Below are 18,484 nucleotides of genomic sequence, written 5' to 3' on the forward strand. Positions count from 1 at the left end.
TCAAGGCAATAGATGCCTGCTTCACCAAGGTCTCCACAGAGATATTTCTTCTAGCTTCTTTCTCCCACAATTTCATGGTTTTGAAGGAAGTCGCAGGACCATGTTATTAAAACAGGTCCTTTTAACAGTAACATTGCATCTTTTGGATTCATGATCAAGAACACTACTTATTCATACATATATATGACACCCCTGCACCACTTTTAAACTTTCACCTGTTACTGAAAGCAGGTGAATTTCATTCTCCTACAACTTCTTCCATATTGGCACTTTAGACTGATAAGAGGCTGAAAATCCATGTATATTAAAGGCATCTTTACCAACCAGTGTGATTTAATTTCTACAAAGAATATACTGACAACATAAGTTGTACTCTACTGCAAAACTCACCCATTTTCTACAAGAATACTACCATGAACTCAAATTGTTCTTCAATATTTTGTTGGAATTTTTCATTCATTTCTTTTTTTCTATATTTTTGCTTTACCTGGTATGATTTTCCCATTTTATGGCTATATGACCTGGATGGGAGAAGTTTCAGCAATGCAAGATGTACGCTTAGTCTACAAAGAAATTTTCAAAGTTTGTGATGCACTATTAATTAATATATCTATATTGCAATTATCTTTTTATAATAAAAATATATTGTACATGCCATTATGAACTGCTGGCACATTAAAGGCAGATAGACATATTCTGTGCACTGGGCTTGCAACACAAGGAAGATACAACAGGACAATTCCTTAAATTGTATGGGTTTGTTATAGAGACATTCTAAGGTAGATAGAAACAATTACACTTTTTGTATGAAATGATTCCATTAAATAATCACCACTGGATCTGTGTAAGTTGAAAGATTCTGTGAACTTTGACCCTGGAGTCAGACACAAGTGGATATCTGTTATTTGACAGATCAAATCTCCCGGTTGTGTATAGATGTGCTCCTGAATATTCATATTACTCTAACTACAAAGAACCTTGAACCCTTTTCATGCATTTTGGAAGGTTTATGCCCACATCATTTTTTATTCTCAACATCCTTATGCTATTCATCTTTCTTTTTCATTAGGTAAAAAGTATTTTATATTTGATGCAAAGTAATTTTTTCTGAGCATCTTCTGTTTCTGCTTTTTCTATTCTTTGTGCTTCTAAACCACATCCACTTTCAAGAACTTATAATATCATTATTTTCACATGGTTGGTTATTATTAGTATTATTATTATTACCTTACTGTAATGACTGACTAGAAACCCATCCAATGGGAAAGCAAACAATCCTGACATTTGTAATGATAGTCTGTTAATCTGCAGACAAGAGCCTAGTATAACTCTGTACTCTGAGAGACTGTAGCCAATACCTGACTAAAGTATATGCAAATATACATAGCTAGATTTTGAATTGTGTTTGGTGACTCTAATGGAGGAGTTAGGAAGAGGTTTGAAGGCCCTGAAGGGAATATGAACACCACAGAAGGACCAAGAGAGTCAAGTAACTTGAACTCCTGGGAGCTCTCAGAGACTAAGCCAGCAACCAAGGAATATATAAGGGCTGAAATGGGGCCCAGAATATATATGTAGCAAACATGCAACTCAGTCTCCATGTGGTTCCCCTATAATTTGGGCGAGAGTCTCTCTCTAAAGCTGTAGCCTGACTGTGGTATCTGACACCCTTATTCTTTATTAATAATAAGTGCTAACAACACCTTAAAAATAAATGCCTCACTGAATTTGTAACATCACAGTTAGAACTAGAGATAGATGGAAGGTGGATGTTCTAGTATAAAGAAAAGTTGGTACAGGATTTTTGGCATTTCTGGCTACTTATACACTTATCAGTGAGTACATGCAATTCATGTCCATTTGGTTCAGGATTACCACACTCAGCAGTTTTTCTAGTTCCATCAATTTGCTTGAAAATTTCATGATGTTCTCTTTTTTACTTGCTTAGTATTGTTTGATTGTGTAAATGAACCCTACTTTCTGTATCCATTCTTCAGTTGACAAACATCAAGTGTGTTTCATCTTCTGGCTATTACAAATAAGGTTACTATGAACAAAGTGAAACATGTGTCTTTGTGGTATGCTGTGGCATCTTTTGGGTGTATGCCCAAGAGTGCTATAGCTGAGTCCTCAGGTAGAACTGTTTCAAATTTTCTGAGGAACCCCCAGATTGATTCCCAGAGTAGTTGAAACAGTTTGAAATCCCACCAGAATTAGTTCACATTCTTGCAAGCATGTGCTTTCACATTAGTGTGTGATATTAGAGTAAGATGGAACCACAGGTTCCCTTGGATTGGCATTTACTTGATGACTAAGGACATTAAATATTTCTTTAAGTGCTCCTTAGCCATTCATGATTCTTCTGTTGTAAATTCTGTTTATCTCTGTATCTCATTTTTTCATGAGTTATTTGTTTAATGAAGGTTAACTTCTTGAGTTTTTACATATTTTTGAATATTAGCTCTGTATTTGGTGTGGAGTTCTTGAAGGTTTTTTTTCCCAAAATGTAGGTTCTCAAATTGTCCTTTTGACTTTGTCCTGTTGTCTGTGTCTTTTGACTTATAGAAGCTTTTCAGTTTTATGAGGTACAATATTGTGTGTGAGTGTGTATACATATACAGATATTGAAATAATATAAACATGTACACAAACACACACTCATATACACACAAACAACACACCAACACTCACACACAAACACACACACAAAAACACATACACACATACACACACACATATATATGAATCCTGGGATGAAAATGGTAAAGTCCTTTCCTTGCTAGCATAATATAAATCCACAAAACTAGTGTCATCACTCTCAGTGGGTCAGTGCATAATTGTAATCTCAGCACTGGAACCTAATCATGTGTATCCTGTGACTCACTGGTCAGCCACTGAAGCATGCTTGATACATTCCAGGCCATTGAAACAGATACTTCTTCGAGAATAAGGTTAAAAGTGCCCACGATCAAAAAATACAGTAACTTTGCAGGTATTCTTTCTCTAATCTGGTACTGATGACACATGGTGAATGTGTTGCATGTTACAGACTAGGTGCTAGTGCCTGGCAAAGGAAACACATTCTACCTTGGCCATTCATCTAGGAGCCAGCAGTGAAGAATTCTTCAGCAACATAGAGATATGTATGTCACCCAAGAAGGGAGTGGTCAAAACCTATCTCCCCAAATCAGGAATATTAAATACACACAGTTTTGGAGAAAATAGTTAAGTGTCAATATTTGTAACAGGACAATCTGATATAAGCTAGTTTTCATACTATTAGAATTGGAATTGCAAATGCATTAAAAACTTTGATATGTTTCATTTGAGCTACTCACAAGAACAATAATGACTCAGAAGGAGCTACATTACTGAAAATCACTCCAGTATGGGAAACAGCCTAGCAGTTTGGATAGTGCCTCTTCTGGGCAGATTAGGGGATCTGAGCCTATTCTAACCAGGTAATTTGTTCTGAGAAACTTCTAGTAAGTTCAGTATGCTGAAAGGTCTCAGCAGGACTTACTAATTATATAATCTTGGGAAAGGAAGAGCCTAGTACATCTGATCAGTTTCAAGAATTTCAGGTTTGTGATGTATATTTCTGGAGTTGTAATAAGCCTCCCTTTAGAATACTGTGCATTTGAAAGAACTTCTGAGCAGGCTGAGAAAGTATCATCTCAGAAAATCAGTAAAAGATAGAAGCATGTTAAATGAAAATATAGGTTGGGATTTTGATCTTTGATTATTGCTATAAGTATGACCTGTCATTACCATTATTTTGTTGTTATTGTTGTTGATGTTGCTGCTGCTGCTTATTAGATAATTTCTTTATTTAAATTTCAAATGTTATCCCCTTTCAAGGTTCCCCCTACAACCCAACTATCCCATTTCCCTCCCCCTGCTTCTATGAGGATGTTGCCCCACCTACCCATCCTCTCCTTCCTACCTGACCTGGAATTCCCTTACATTGGGAGACTGAGACTTCACAACACCAAGGGCCTTTCCTCCCATTGATGCACAAAAAGAATGCCATCTGCTACATATGTGGCTATAGTCATGAGTCCCTACGTGTATACTCCTTGATTAGTCCTTTAGTCCCTGGTAGCTCTATGAAGTGTGATTGGTTGATATTTCTGTTCTTCCTTGGCCATTGCAAAACCCTTCAGCTCCTTCAGTCCACTGTTTAACTCCTCCCCTGGGGACCCTTTGTGCAGTCCAATGGTTGGTTGTGAGCATCTGCCTCTGCGTTTGTCAGGCTCTGGCAGATTCTGTCAGGATCCAGTCCGCCGAACATTGCCATGCTAAATATTCTGTCACAACCTAATATGCCTACAGTACTTTTTAAAGAGAATGGCCCTATTAAGCTTATGTATCTCAACAATTTTGTCTCCAGTCTGTGGAACTGTATGAAAAGAAGTAGGGGTACCTGTGATTGGAGATAGACCTGACAACTTCAAAAGACTATGCCATTAGTCCTCTCTGCTTTGTGTTTGCACTTGAAGATTTGATCTTTCTGCTACTGCCATTTCCTCATGCCTACAGACACGATTTCTCCCATAACAATCATAGATTCTAACCCTGTGAAACCAAAAGTCCCACATGAAATCTCTTACTGTTTAAGGTACTTTGATCATGGTGCCTTGACACAATAATAGAGGGACATTTATAACAAAGACTCAATTTCTTAAGTTACAAATTTGCATTAAGTAGAGCTAGGCTTGCCTGACTTACAAGGATATTGAAACTATTGTGAATCTGAAGAAGGGTTTACAAACTACAGTATGTGTCCCGAGCTATTGTTCTCGCCAGCAAGAACACACTCCACACTCGGATAACTGGATTCTTCTGCAGCAAAAGCTTTATTACTTCTTCAGGAGGGAAGACCCAGAACCCGGAAAATAGTGCTGCTTATATAGCCCTCAGCGTGGCATGTCAGCACCTGATTTGTTGCTCGCCCATCACATCATTACTACGCCCTGAGATGCGCAATGACTTGGTGTGAATTCACTCTCGTACCTGCGCACAAGGCTTGTTTACTAGTTAGGCTCAGCAGAAGCCAGCACCATCTTGTAATGGCGATTGCTCACGGCTCTCCACAAGTATGTTCAATAATAATGATTAGAAATGGAATGTGACAGATTTCACTGTCATTAGGTTGGAAAGAACAGGTCAGCACAGTTCAATGTTATAAATGAATACTGAAGCCATTGCATAGCACCTAAGTAATAAATGCATTAAAAAATGTAATCTGGTTGTGGGGAATGATGGTTATGATCTGTTCTTGGATTCGCTTTCAGAGAATTTTGTTCAGGATTATTGCAACCCATTGATGGTATGATTTCAAACTTGTAAAACCACTTTGGAAAACAATCTTGTGTCTCCTCACATAATTTAAAATAATTCTGCCTGTAGACCCAGATATACTACTACTCCTGAGCATATAGTACAAAGGATGCTCCAACATAGAACAAGGATACATGCTGCACTATGTTCATAGAAGCCTTATTTATAATGGTCAGAAGCTAGAAACAATCCAGATATCCATCAATGGAAGAACAGAAACAGAAAATGTGGTATATTTCCACAAAGGAGTACTACTCTGCTATTAAATCTGAGCTTCCCGCTTAGTAACACTGCTGAACATTCTGTATTACCAAATGATAACCTTGGTACACAAAGTTCCCAAATAGGCCCTTGCATCACCCACTGCAATGGTGAAGGTACAATGATGCAGAACTCACAGCTTGCCAATATGACTCACACCACCTCTCAACATTTCACAGAGAAGTCTTAGGGGGCCAATGTCAAGGCTCTATGAATGGTTATTGTTGTGCAAATATAGATGTAAAGACATTCTGTAAAGTGAGAACATGTCTTTGTGATATAGAATTTTCAAAAGGATGAAACAAACAATATGACCAAAGAATATATACAAGATGTGAAGGCATGTGACCTGATATTGGGCATCCATATAACCACAGTGCAGGTGTGTGCTTGGCCCAGCCAGCTCTTCTAGACATCCTGATAAGCAGTTCTGCTTGAGTGAGAAAGACAATCATCCAATCTATCTTACTTTGTTATTCTGACTGAGATCAAAAAGAAAATCATCCAATCTCAACCTCAATCTCATTGGAGAATGTTGGCAAGCTGGTAATAATATGCCAGGCTAAAACATGAACTTCAATAATAATGATATTTTTGTTCCATGAGGGTTGCTCATGAAGCAAGAGTGGGCAATTTGTTGGTTTCATGCCTTGCCAGAGAAGTGAGAAACAGTGAGAATTGCTGAGTCTGGCAATTATCAAATTGAAGTTGAACTAATTAAATGAGCACTGTTCCCAAGTCATACTTACTGGAGATGTCAATGAGGTAAGTTCCAAAAGAATATAAAAACAAATTTAGTCATGGTTGATAAGGTATATTGACAGAAGCTAACAGGTTTGTGTCTCTATTCCTGTCAATTTTGAACATAGCCACAAAGATTAAAGCCAGTGCAGCAAGAATGAATGAACTCTGAAAAATATTCATGAATTCTAGCGATGATTGAAAGGAGAATAAGTGTGTGGGGGTGTATGGATGTGTTTGTTTAGGTACATTTACATGTAGGGATATAAAGGCATGGATAGAAGTTCAGAGAACAAGTTTAATCATGCATTCTCAGATAACACAATACAACTTTTTTTGTGTAACAAAGATTCCAAGTAGAGTAAGCTGACTGATCACCATTAGTAAGGATCATACATGTCTTTGTCTTCTGATTACTAGGAGTACATGAATGTACCACCATGTCCAGAGTTTTTAACTGGGTTCCAGGATGGCAACTAAACCCAATTATTCAAGCTCAACAGCCAAGCACTGTTCTCATGGTGATATCTATTCTACAGTACTGGGGTTGAAATTTAATTTTAATGTTTTTTTTAAATGCATGTTTTTAAATTTTATTTTATTTTTTAGTTTTTTTACACTCCATATTTCATTCCCCACCCCTCCCATCCACCTTCCAACTGCTCCACATCACACACCTACTCCCCACACAACCCCATCTCCACGAGAATGACCCTACCAACATCCAGCATGACCTTTAAACTCCCTTTGGATTAGGTGCATCATCTCTGAATGAACACATACCAGGAAGTCCTCTACTGTATGTTTGCATGGAGCCTCTTATCAGGTGTTGTATGTTGTATGTTTGGTGGTCCAGTATTTGAGAGGTGTCAAGGATCCAGATTAATTGTAACTGTTGGTCCTCCTACAGGATCACCCTTCTCCTCAGCTTCTTTCATCCTTCCCTAATTCAACAACAGGGGTCAGCTGCTTCTCTCCATTGGTTGCATGCAAATATCTACACCTGACTATTTCAACTGCTTGTTGGGTCTTTTGGAAGGAACTCATGATAGATCACTTTTTGTGAGCTCTCTATAGGCTAAGTAATAGTGTCAGGTCTTGGGAAGTCACCTTGAGCTAGACGTCACTTTGGGACTATTGCTGGACCTTCTTTTCCTCAGGTTCCTCTACATTTTTTCCCCTGTAATTTTTCAGACAGGAACCATTATGGGTCAGAGATGGGACTATGGGATGGCAAACTCATCTCTCAGTTGATATTATCCTGTGGGTGGTGGGCTTTATAATTTCCCTCTTCCTACTGTCTGGCATTTCATCTAAGGTCCCTCCCTTTGAGTCCTGGGAGTATCTCACCTCCCAGGTCTCTGGTACATTCTTTAGGCACCCAACAACCCCCTTTTTCCTGGGGTTGCCTGTTAACATTCTTTCTCCTGGTATTCAGGGTTTCAGTACTTTTTCTCAATCAATACCAGAAAAGGTTCCCCCCACACACACATTCTCCCACATCCTGTCCAATTTTCCTCCCATGTACCTCACTACCACCCATTTGTGATTTCTTTCTTTTCTCTCCCAAGTTGGACTGAGGGATCCTCACTTGGGTACGTCAGCTTGTTGAGCTTTTTGAGTTCTGTAGATGGTATCTTGTGTAATTTGGGGGGGGGGAAGGGGCAGGGAATGTAATATCCACTTATTAGTGAGTCAATAATTTGCATGTCGTTTTGAGTCTGAGTTACTTCACTCAGGATATTTTCTAGTTCCATCCATTTGCCTGCAAAACTCAGGATGTCCTCATTCTTGATAACTAAGTAGTATAACACTGTGTAAATGAAACACATTTTCTGTATCCATATTTCTGTCATGGGACATCTAGGTTGTTTCAAGCTTCTGGCTATGACAAATAAGGCTGCTATGAACATAGTGGAACATGTGCCCTTGTGGCATGGTAGGACATCTTTTGGGTATATTCCCAAGAGTGGTATAGCTGAGTCTTCAGGTACATCTATTTCCAGTCTTCAGAGGAACCTCCAGATTGATCTTTACAGTACCAGATTGCAATCCCACCAGCAATATAGTTGTTTTCCTCTTTCTCCACATCCTCTCCAACATGTGTTGTCACTTGAGGTTGTGATCTTAGCCATTCTGATTGATGTAAAGTGGAATCTCAGAGTTGTTCTTATTTGCATTTCTTTGCTCACTAAGGGCATTTAATATTTCTTTAGTTACATCTCAACCATTTGAGAATCCTAAGTTGTGAAATGTCAGTTGAGTTCTATGCCCCACATTTTGATTGAGCTGTTTGGTTTTTTGGTGATTAACTTCTTGAGTTAATCATATATTTTGGATATTAGTCCTCTCTCAGATGTGGGGTTAATGAAGAGTTTTTTTCCCAATGTGAAGGTTGATCATTTGTCTTCTTGACTAGGTCCTTTGCCTACAGAACCATTCCAGTTTCATAAGGTCCCATTTATCAATGGTTGATCTTGGAACATAAACCATTGCTGTTCTGTTTAGAAAAGTTTCTCTTTTGCCCATGAGTTCAAGGCTCTTTCCTAATTTTCTTCTATTACATTCCGTGTCTGGTTTTATGTTGAGGTCCTTGATTCACTTGAACTTGAGCTTTGTACAAGTTGACAAATATGTGTCTACTTTCATTATTCTACATACAGACAAAAAGTTAGACCAGCACCATATATTTAAGATGCTTTCTATTTTCCATTGTATATTTTGGCTTCTTTTTCAAAGGTCAAATCACCTTGAGTTTCTGGTTTTATTCTGGGTCTTCAGTTCCATTCCATTGATTAATATGTCTGTCTCTGGACCAACACCATGCAGTTTTTAACCACTCTTGCTCTGTAGTAAAGCTTGAGATCAGGAATGTTAATTTACCCCAGCTGTTCCTTCATAGTTAAGAACTGTTTTCACTATTTTGTTTTTTTGTTTTTGTTTTTGTTTTTGACTTTCCAGATGAATTTGAGAATTGCTCTTTCCATGTCTTTGAAATTTTTGTTGGGGTTTTGATGGGGATTGCATTGAATCTATAGTTTGCCTTTGGTAGGACAGCCATTGTTACAATGTTAATTATGCCAACCCATGAGCATGGGAGATCTATCCATTTTCTGAGATCTTCTTCAGTTTCATTATTGAGAGACTTTACATTATTGTAATACAGGTCTTTTACTTGTTTGGTTAGAGTTATACCAACATATTTTATACTATTTGTGACTATTATAACGGGATTTGTTCCGTAATTTCTTTCGCAGCCTGTTTATCTTTTGTACAAAGGAAGGCTACTGATTTATTTGAGTTAATTTTATATCCTGGCATTTTGCTGGAGTTATTCATCAGTTGGAGAAGTTCTCTGCTAGAATTTGTAGGGTCACTCATGTGTCCTATCACATCATCTGCAAATAGTGATACCTTTCTTTCTTCGTTACCAATTTATATGTGCTTGATATTTTTTGTTGTCTTATTTTTTGAGCTAACATTTCTAGTACAATATTAAATAGATATGTGGAGAGTGGGCATCCCTGTCTTGTCCCAATTTCAGTGGAATTGCTTCCAGTATATCTCCATTTAATTTGATATTGACTGTTCGTTTGCAGTAAATTGTTTTTATGTTTATGGATGGGCCTTGAATTCCTGATCTCTCCATACTTTTAACATGAAGGGGTGTTTTATTTTTTCAAATTATTTTTGTTTATCTAAAGGGATGATCATGTGTTTTTTTCTTTGAGTTTGGTTAAATGATAGATTACATTACTTGATTTTTATATATTAAACCAACCTTGCATACCAGGGATTAAGTGTATTTTTGATTTGTTCTTGTATTCAGTTTGCTAGAATTTTATTGAGTAATTTGGCATCAATATTTAAAAGCAAGAATGGTCTGAAGTTCTCTTTTTTTTGTTGGGTCCTTTTGTGATTTAGGCATCAGAGTAATTGTGGCTTCGTAAAACAAGTTAGTGTTCCCTCCGTTTCAATTTTATGGAATAATTTGAGGAAAATTGGTATCAGGTCTTCTTTGAAGGTCTGATAGAATTCTATACTAAATCCATCTTGCCATGGGCTCTTTTTGGTTCGGAAGTTTTTAATAAGTACTATTTTCTTAGCTGATATGGGCCTGTTTAGAGAGTTTCACTGCTTTTGATTTAACTTTGGTATATGGCATCTGTCTGGAAAACCATTCATTTTGCCTAACTTTCCAGTTTGTTGAGTATAGTCTTTTATAGTAGGATCTGATGATTTTTTTGAATTTCCTCCATTTTTTGTTATATCTCTCATTTTTCATTAATGATTGTATTAATTTAGATACTGCCTCTTGGCCCTTTAGTTAGTTTTTCTAGGGGTTGATCCATCTTGGTGATTCTTTCAAAGAGCCAGCTTTTGGTTTTTCTGATTCCTTGTATTTGTTTCTTTGTTTCTTTTTTTTTCCCCTTTGGCAAGTCCTTCTCTGGAGAGACATTGGTGCAAAAGTGGTGATCTTACCTCTGAGCTTAGGAGTGAGAACACTCATGAGAGACCAGCTCTCTTCTGGCAGTATTTGTGTGTGGATGTCTGTGTAACCTGTTCAGCCTTCTTTAATAGAGTAACTATGACCACTATCCTAGAAGTGACACACACAATCTGAATGGCCCTCAACAATGAATCACTAGTTAAGAAAATGTCTACAGGCTTACTTAAAGCAAGATCTTATTAAAGCACTTTCAGAACTGGGTTCTTTCTTCTGATATGATTCTATCTTGTGTCAAATGGTCATAAAATTACTGAATACAATAGTGATTGAAGAGGTGTGCATATTTGATTCAACTCTAATTTATTATGGTTTATTATACATAAATATTGTTGCATACATATTCTAACTTTAAGACTAGATTTTTTTTTCAGGATCAAAGCAACAACGAAATCACAAGTCAATAAGCATTTCAAAACCAAAGCTCACAAGGACATGTCAAGTGATTGCACAGCAAATTACTGACCCTGAAGACACAGTGATATCATCAAGAAAACTGACAGATATGAATGTGGATCATATAATAGAACATACTAATAGATCAATAATGAATTTCATGAGTTTTATCATTGAAGTAGGATGTTGTGAAAAATGTTTGGTTTTTATTTTTATTAGATATTTTCTTTATTACATTTCAAATGTTATCCCCTATTTTAGTTTCTTCTTAAAAAATCCCCTATCACCGCCCCATTCTTCTGCTCCCCATCCCACCCACTTCTGATTCTTGGGCCTGGCAATACCCTATATTGGGGTAGAGCCTTTACAGGAAAAAGAGTGTCTTCTCCCTTTGATGACCAATGAGCTTTTCCTTTGCTACATATGCAGCGAGAGCAATGAGTCCCACCATGTGTGTTCTTTGATTGGTGATTTAGTCCCAGGGAGCTCTGGAGGGGGGGGGGTGAGTAGTAGTTTGTTCATATTGCTGTTCCTCCTATAGGGTTGCAGACCCCTTCAACGCCTTGGGTACTTTCTCTACTCCTTCCATTGGGGACCCTGTGTTCCATCCAATACATGACTGTGAGCATCCACTTCTATATTTGCCAGGCACTGGCAGAGCCTACCAGGAGACAGCTATATAAGGGTCCTGTCAGCAAAATCTTATTGGCATCTGCAGTAATGTCTGGGTTTGGAGGTAGAAGGACTAAAGGAGCTGAAGGTGATTGAAACCCCATAGGAAGAACAAAAGTAACAGTTAACCAGACCCCTCAGAGCTCCCAGAGATGAAGACACCAACCAAAGATCATACATGGTCTGGTCTGTGGTCCAAACTACATAAGTAGCAGAGGACTGCTTTCTCTGCCAGGAGTTGGAGGGAATGTGCTTGATACCCAAGAGAGGGGGTTGGGTGGAGGGCTCATTTGAAGGGGAACAACATTTAAATGTAAACAAATAAAATAATAATAACAAAGAAAAAAAGATAATATATCCTTTTTACCGTTCCTTCTCACTGCACATTGATATCTTTTCACAGATACAGAGATGTCTTTTATCACAGTCATCAACATGTAAACTTGTCACACTGAAATACAGACAGTCTCCTGTACTCGTCACTGATTTCATTGCTTAAAAATCAGTATAAACCAAAATATATAATAGTCAGTTATTAAAACTTAAGCTTATAAATTGACACCAAACCTGACCGGCTGAATTTAGCCCTCAGATGCCTCATAATTAAAAGAGACTTAATTCCTTTCAGCTGTCCACTAATTGTTCTTGTGCTGTGGGAACTATGCATATGCATGCACATTAATCTACACAAAATACATAAATATAGTAACAATAAGTATAATATCTCCAATAACAGCTCAACACATTATGCTTTTGATACCAGTATCATGATCCCACAAGTAGAATTATTTTTCATCATTGCTGAAATAATAAACTATAGTTTTATACTGAAAATGCTTTCATATGATATGTTGTGCAATGACAATAGATTAAAAGGAGTAAATAAATGTTTGTGGCATCCAGTACAAGGTCTCATATGCATGCTTTTTATAGAGAAAAAGGTTGTAATAAAGGTACAAATGATGGTTTATGAATATATTTTGTCTTTTTTCCTTGTGATATCTTCATGTCAGAGCTAAAAGTTATTCATTGAAAATTGGGAATTGAAATACTTCCATGTATTCAACACACTGCAGTCTCTGCTGTATTGTTTATTAGGTGCCAAATCTAAATTGCTGTGAAAATAATTTTAAAAGTTGAATAGAATATAAAATAAAACAAAGATGATACATACCTATAAACTCATCCTTTGAGAGTAAAGAGGGGTGATAAGATTTGGGGAGTCTGAAAGAGCAGGATTACAAACCAGCTCAGACTGGGCTTTGGATCAGGTATCTGATCAAATAATAACTAATAATTAGAAGTTTCTTCAATATATTTGAGAAAGTAAAGGAAGCCAATTCGTTTATTTACTAGGCTTCAAGAAGTGAGACTCCCAAATGATTATCAGAATGTATCAGCAAGTTTTTTTCCTAATAGGCAGGGCAAGATGAATAGTGAATCTATGGAAAATATTCATTCAAATCTAAAATAATTAATGTGGATAGATGCAAGGATGCGCAATTTTAGCATCAGAATTTCGGAGGCAGAGGCAAAAAGTTCAGGAATTCAAGGCTGACTAGGGCAAGTGAATTTTAACCAAACTAGCATGATTATGTATCAAATAAGATTAAGTTGAAGGGAAATCTATAGAACTCAGATGGCAAAGGGTACATCTTCAACAGTCAATAACTTTATTGAGCCTGAGATATTAGTTGGGAGAAACAGACTCTTCAGATTTACCACTGGAAAGAATAGGAAGAGAAATGGGCAAATGAACCATGAATTATAAGCAAAACAGGTAAAATACAGTAGGAATGAGTATACACAATATTCAGTCATGAGACATGATGAGTGCTGTCAATACAGCATTGTGATGAGCATCAAAAAAAGAAGAAAGGGATCCTGCAGTCACTAACTATTCACAGACACATAAGAAGCACATAGTCTGAATCATGACCTCTTGACTTTACATCACTTAATGATGCTCACATTCATCTCCACCCAAGAATCACAATTAGGCTCACAGTTATCACTGTAACAAGTATAGAGGTTATGGCTTCTTCCCATTGGAGAAAATGCTTGCTGAAGCCAAAGAAATCTTCAGACAACTGGGCTTCCTTACTAAAGTCGCAAGTCTGGCTGTAGTTACCTGAACCACCAATGGGGAACGGTTCTGTAGCATAGTCAGGTCCATGAAGATCTATTAATCAGGATGAAGGTGTGCTCTCAGCTTCTGGTATGTCTCTCCAAATGTTATCTGTTTCCCATATCTGCCTCTGTACAGTGCTATAGAGTATAAACAATTTAGTTAATTCTGTCCAGTCATTGTGGCAAGCACTGGCAACTCTAGCCAGTGTAAAGTAGAAGCAGGAGGAAAAGGAATAGCCTCTTTGAAATGATGCTTTACATAGAAACTTTGTATAGTTTTCTCCTTTTATATAGGAAAACCAAAGTTAATAGTTGATATTATATGAACATATTAATCTATCTGATAATGTATAATCTATTTCTGGATGAACCCTGTGACAAATTTCTTGATAGTATTTTGGAGCAAAGAGAAAGTAATTTTTCCTTTGATTTGGAACCTAGCTGTCCACTCTGCCAGGGCCACATTTAGACTAGAAGTGAGCCAGAGCTCTCAGGTTCCATGGCACTTAATGAAGAACGATTTCTCAGAAAGGTACCACTGTGGGTAACTATGCCTCAGATAGTTTCTGTACCAGTGAAATGAAACAAATTGAAAGTCACAAATAAATATTACCATGAGCAAAAGCCAGCAGCAACAGTACATTCAATCCATAAGGATTCAGACACTTGGATTACAAGATAACACATTTAAAATGAGTTTGCTTGGTATTGTTCAAGAACAAAAGAACAGGACAGGCACACATTCCTGTTGTGCCAGCAGTAGAGAGATGGAGACATGAGAATTAGTTGTTCCAGGGTAATCTGGCTGAGATAAATACCTATCTCAAAAGAAAAAAAAAGTTTGAAATATCTATAAAGATATAAAGTACATATTATCATATAACTAACTATAAACACTATTTTAAGACAAACACAGAATTATTTGGGGGAAATCAGTATTTAGTGTTTCAAAAATCACCAATATACCAGAAGAATGATAAGTGTGTTATATGAAAACTGAGGGGTTGTTTCTGAATATGGAAGATTCAAGAGACAGGAAATGAAAGATAAGAGGCAGGAGAGAATGAAAGACTGATTAACCCAAACAAAAGGTATAAGAAAAGGCCTTATGAAAATGTACTAGTTAGTAAGGTTATAGTTGACATCACAAAATATGAGTTATTAAATGAAAATCAAGTGCAAGTCAGGGCCCATAGAGGTCTCCAACACAGCACAATCTATTGCCTCTCTACTTCCTTACTCAGCATAACTACATGGTAACAACCTATTGCTGAAGACACAACACACTGTGACACCACAACATAGACATTTAATCTCAAACCAATCAGGAAACATTTGTCCTTTCACTACCTATGCAAAGGTCAGAAAGTATATTGCAGTCTTCCTAGAGGAGAAAATATACCATGCCTAGCTATATACATGCTAAGAAAGATATGCCTAGTAGTGCCATTGTTAGGGGAAACTAATTGTCTTCTTACTGGATTTGAAGCATTTACCACATGAGGGAAGTCATGTTTTAAATTCTATTTAAGTCAAAAGTCTATGACTGGAGAGATCATGGACCCTAGGGAGGAATATTCTATACTCTTCTGTTACATGGTCATGTGGGAAATTTGCATTATTAATCATTTATGTTTATTACCTAGACTTAGTTAAGATTTCAGTGCTGTGAAGACACCATGATCACGAATACCTTCTAAGGGACAACCTTAAATTGGGTTTGGCTTACAGGTCCAGAAGTTCAGTCCCTTATCTCTGTGGGAACATGGCAACATCAAGGCAGATGGAGAATAAAAGAGGAGCTAAAAGTTCTACATCTTGATACTTAGGCAGGCAGGAGAAGTTTGGATTCCATTTGGCTAGGATAAAGGTCTCAAAGCTGCTCATGAAGTCCAGATAGAAGATTTCTGAGGTCTCTACAGAAGTTCCTACTCCATATCAAAATTTAACAGTGCCGGACACAGATATAGCTGTCTCTTGTGAGACTCTGCTGGGAAACACAGCAAACTAGACTAGCAAACACAGAAGTGGATGCTCACAGTCAGCTATTGGATGGATCACAGAGCCCCCAATGGAGGAGCTAAGGAAAGTACCCAAGAAGCTGGGGGGGGGGGATCTGCAACCCTATAGGTGGAACAACAATATGAACTAACAAGTACCTCCTGGAGCTCATGTCTCTAGCTGCATATGTATCAGAAGATGGCCTAGTCATCCATTAGTGGAAAGAGAGGCCCATTGGTCATGAAAACTTTATATGCCTCAGTACAGGTGCATGCCAGAGACAAGAAGTGGGAGTGGGTGGGTGGGGGAGTGGGTGGGGGAGCATGTGGGGGACTTTTGGGATAGCATTGAAAATGTAAATGAAATAAATACCTTATTTAAAAAATGTAAAAAAAAAAATGTTTAACAGTGCCATTCAAGGTAAGATTGTGTTAAAGAGATGTTCGAAAAGGAAAAAGTCCATTCAGGAAGGACAAGAGCCCTATGAGGGAACCTATTGATAATCTCACTATTGAGGAAAGGGATGCAAAAGGAGTTTTCTGTGTAAAATTGGCAGCAAGAAGTCCACAAGAGATTTGGAAGATTTGTTCTCTACAGTAGAAAAGTTTCGCGATGTGAGTATGATTTCTGATAGAAATTCAAGACATTCCTAAGGAATTGCCTATGTGAAATTTGTTGATGTCAGTTCAGTACCTCTAGCAATTGGATTAAATGGCCAATGAGTTTTAAGAGTGCCAATTATACTCCAGGCATCACAGACAGAAAAAGACAGTTTCTGCAATGGTAAACAATTTACAAAAAGGACCTATGAGGCTCTACTTGGGCTCATTACACTTTAACATAACTGAAGAGATGCTTTGGGGGGATCTTTGGACCTTTTGGAAGGATTGAAAGTATTCAGTTCCTGATGAAAAATGAAACCAGTCGATCTAACGGGTATGGACTTGTTGCATTTTCTAACTAAGAATCTGCCCAAAAGGCTTTGGAACAGCTTAATGGTTCATGTTAGCTGAGAGACCTATGAAAGTTGTTCATGTTACTCAATGAACTGATGCTTCTAGTGCTAGTTCCTTTTTGGGACACTGATGAACTACAAAGGACTGGAGTTGACTTGGGGACAACTGAACATCTTCAGTTACTGGCAAGACTTGCTGAGGTTAACGGTTTGCAGAATCCACCTGCAGCACAAGTTTTACAAATGAGTGGCTCTTTGGCATTTGGTGCTGTCAGATTTGCAACAGGACTTTCCCAGCAGAGCAAAGCCTCAGCTATTGCTACATCTCTGTCTTTTCAACCTCTTGCAATAGTGTTTCCAACTTTCTAACATGTTTAATCCTCTAACAGAAGAAGAAGTTTGATGGGACATAGAGGTTAATGTCATTGGAGAATGTAATAAACAAGGAGAAGTCATTCATATTTATGTTGACAAAAATTCAGCTCAGGGCAATGTGGTTGTTTTTTTTGATTTTTGTTTTTTGTTTTTGGTTTTGGTTTTGTTTTGTTTTGTTTTGTTTTGTTTTGTTTTGTTTTTTTGGTTTTTTTTTTGAGACAGGGTTTCTCTGTGTGGCCTTGGCTATACAGGCTAACTCACCTCAAACTCAGAAATCCACCAGCCTCTGCCTCCCAAGTGCTGGGATTAAAGGTGTGTACCAACACTGCCCTGCTCAGGGCAATGTTTATGTGAAGTGCCTATCTATTGCTGTGGCTATTACTCCTGTCAAAGCATTGCATGGCAGGTGGTTTGCTGGTAAAATGATAACAGCAGCATATGTACCTCTTCCAAATTACCACAACGTCTTTCCTGATTCTATGACAGCATCACAATACTGGTTCCAAGTAAACGATGAAGGAAGATACACTCTTTTATATGTATAGATGTTTGTTCTATTGAGAATTCATGTTATCTTTTATTTAGATAAAAATAAAGAGCCAATGGTCTACTGTCATTTGTATACAACTCCTGTAATCTTGAAATATAAAAAATGATAACAGGAATGCAGTGTGCTCAGTCTCCCTAACTAGCAAATCCTACTTTATGAAAAGTTGTTCCCTTGTTCTGCTGTTTTAAATGTCCATGTAGAAAATGCCAATAAGGATGTATAGAATAGCTCTATGGTAACAAATGTGTTTTCTGTATAAAGCCAGAAAGGTAATATTTTAATGTTTCAGAAACCTAACTATACACAGCAGTTACATTTCACATTCATGTATTTGACTCATGGTTCAGCAAGGTTTCAGGAATACACTTTAAACATGTGAAAAGTCTAGGCAGCTCAATGAGTGCTTAGCGTTTGACCTTGATCATTTGGCAAAGAGGGAATTTCAAAATAATATTTCTTTTTTTTTAATTTTTAATATTTTTATTACATATTTTCCTCAATTACATTTCCAATGCTATCCCAAAAGTCCCCCATAGCGCCCCCCACTTCCCTA

General features: G+C 37.4%; 1 protein-coding gene and 1 pseudogene across 1 annotated transcript in view; one reads left to right on the plus strand and one right to left on the minus strand.

The window, feature by feature from the left end:
- The window catches only part of LOC110287820 (zinc finger protein 665-like), a gene marked incomplete at its 5' end in the record, with an annotated part of 53,534 nt that overhangs the window by 15,816 nt on the left and 19,234 nt on the right, over positions 1-18,484 (minus strand). The gene's annotated exons all lie outside the window — the stretch shown is intronic.
- LOC110287818 lies at positions 13,681-17,898 on the plus strand (annotated as a pseudogene).

This window comes from Mus caroli, unplaced genomic scaffold (genome assembly GCF_900094665.2).
Source record: "Mus caroli unplaced genomic scaffold, CAROLI_EIJ_v1.1 scaffold_9851_1, whole genome shotgun sequence".
Classification (NCBI taxonomy): domain Eukaryota; kingdom Metazoa; phylum Chordata; class Mammalia; order Rodentia; family Muridae; genus Mus; species Mus caroli.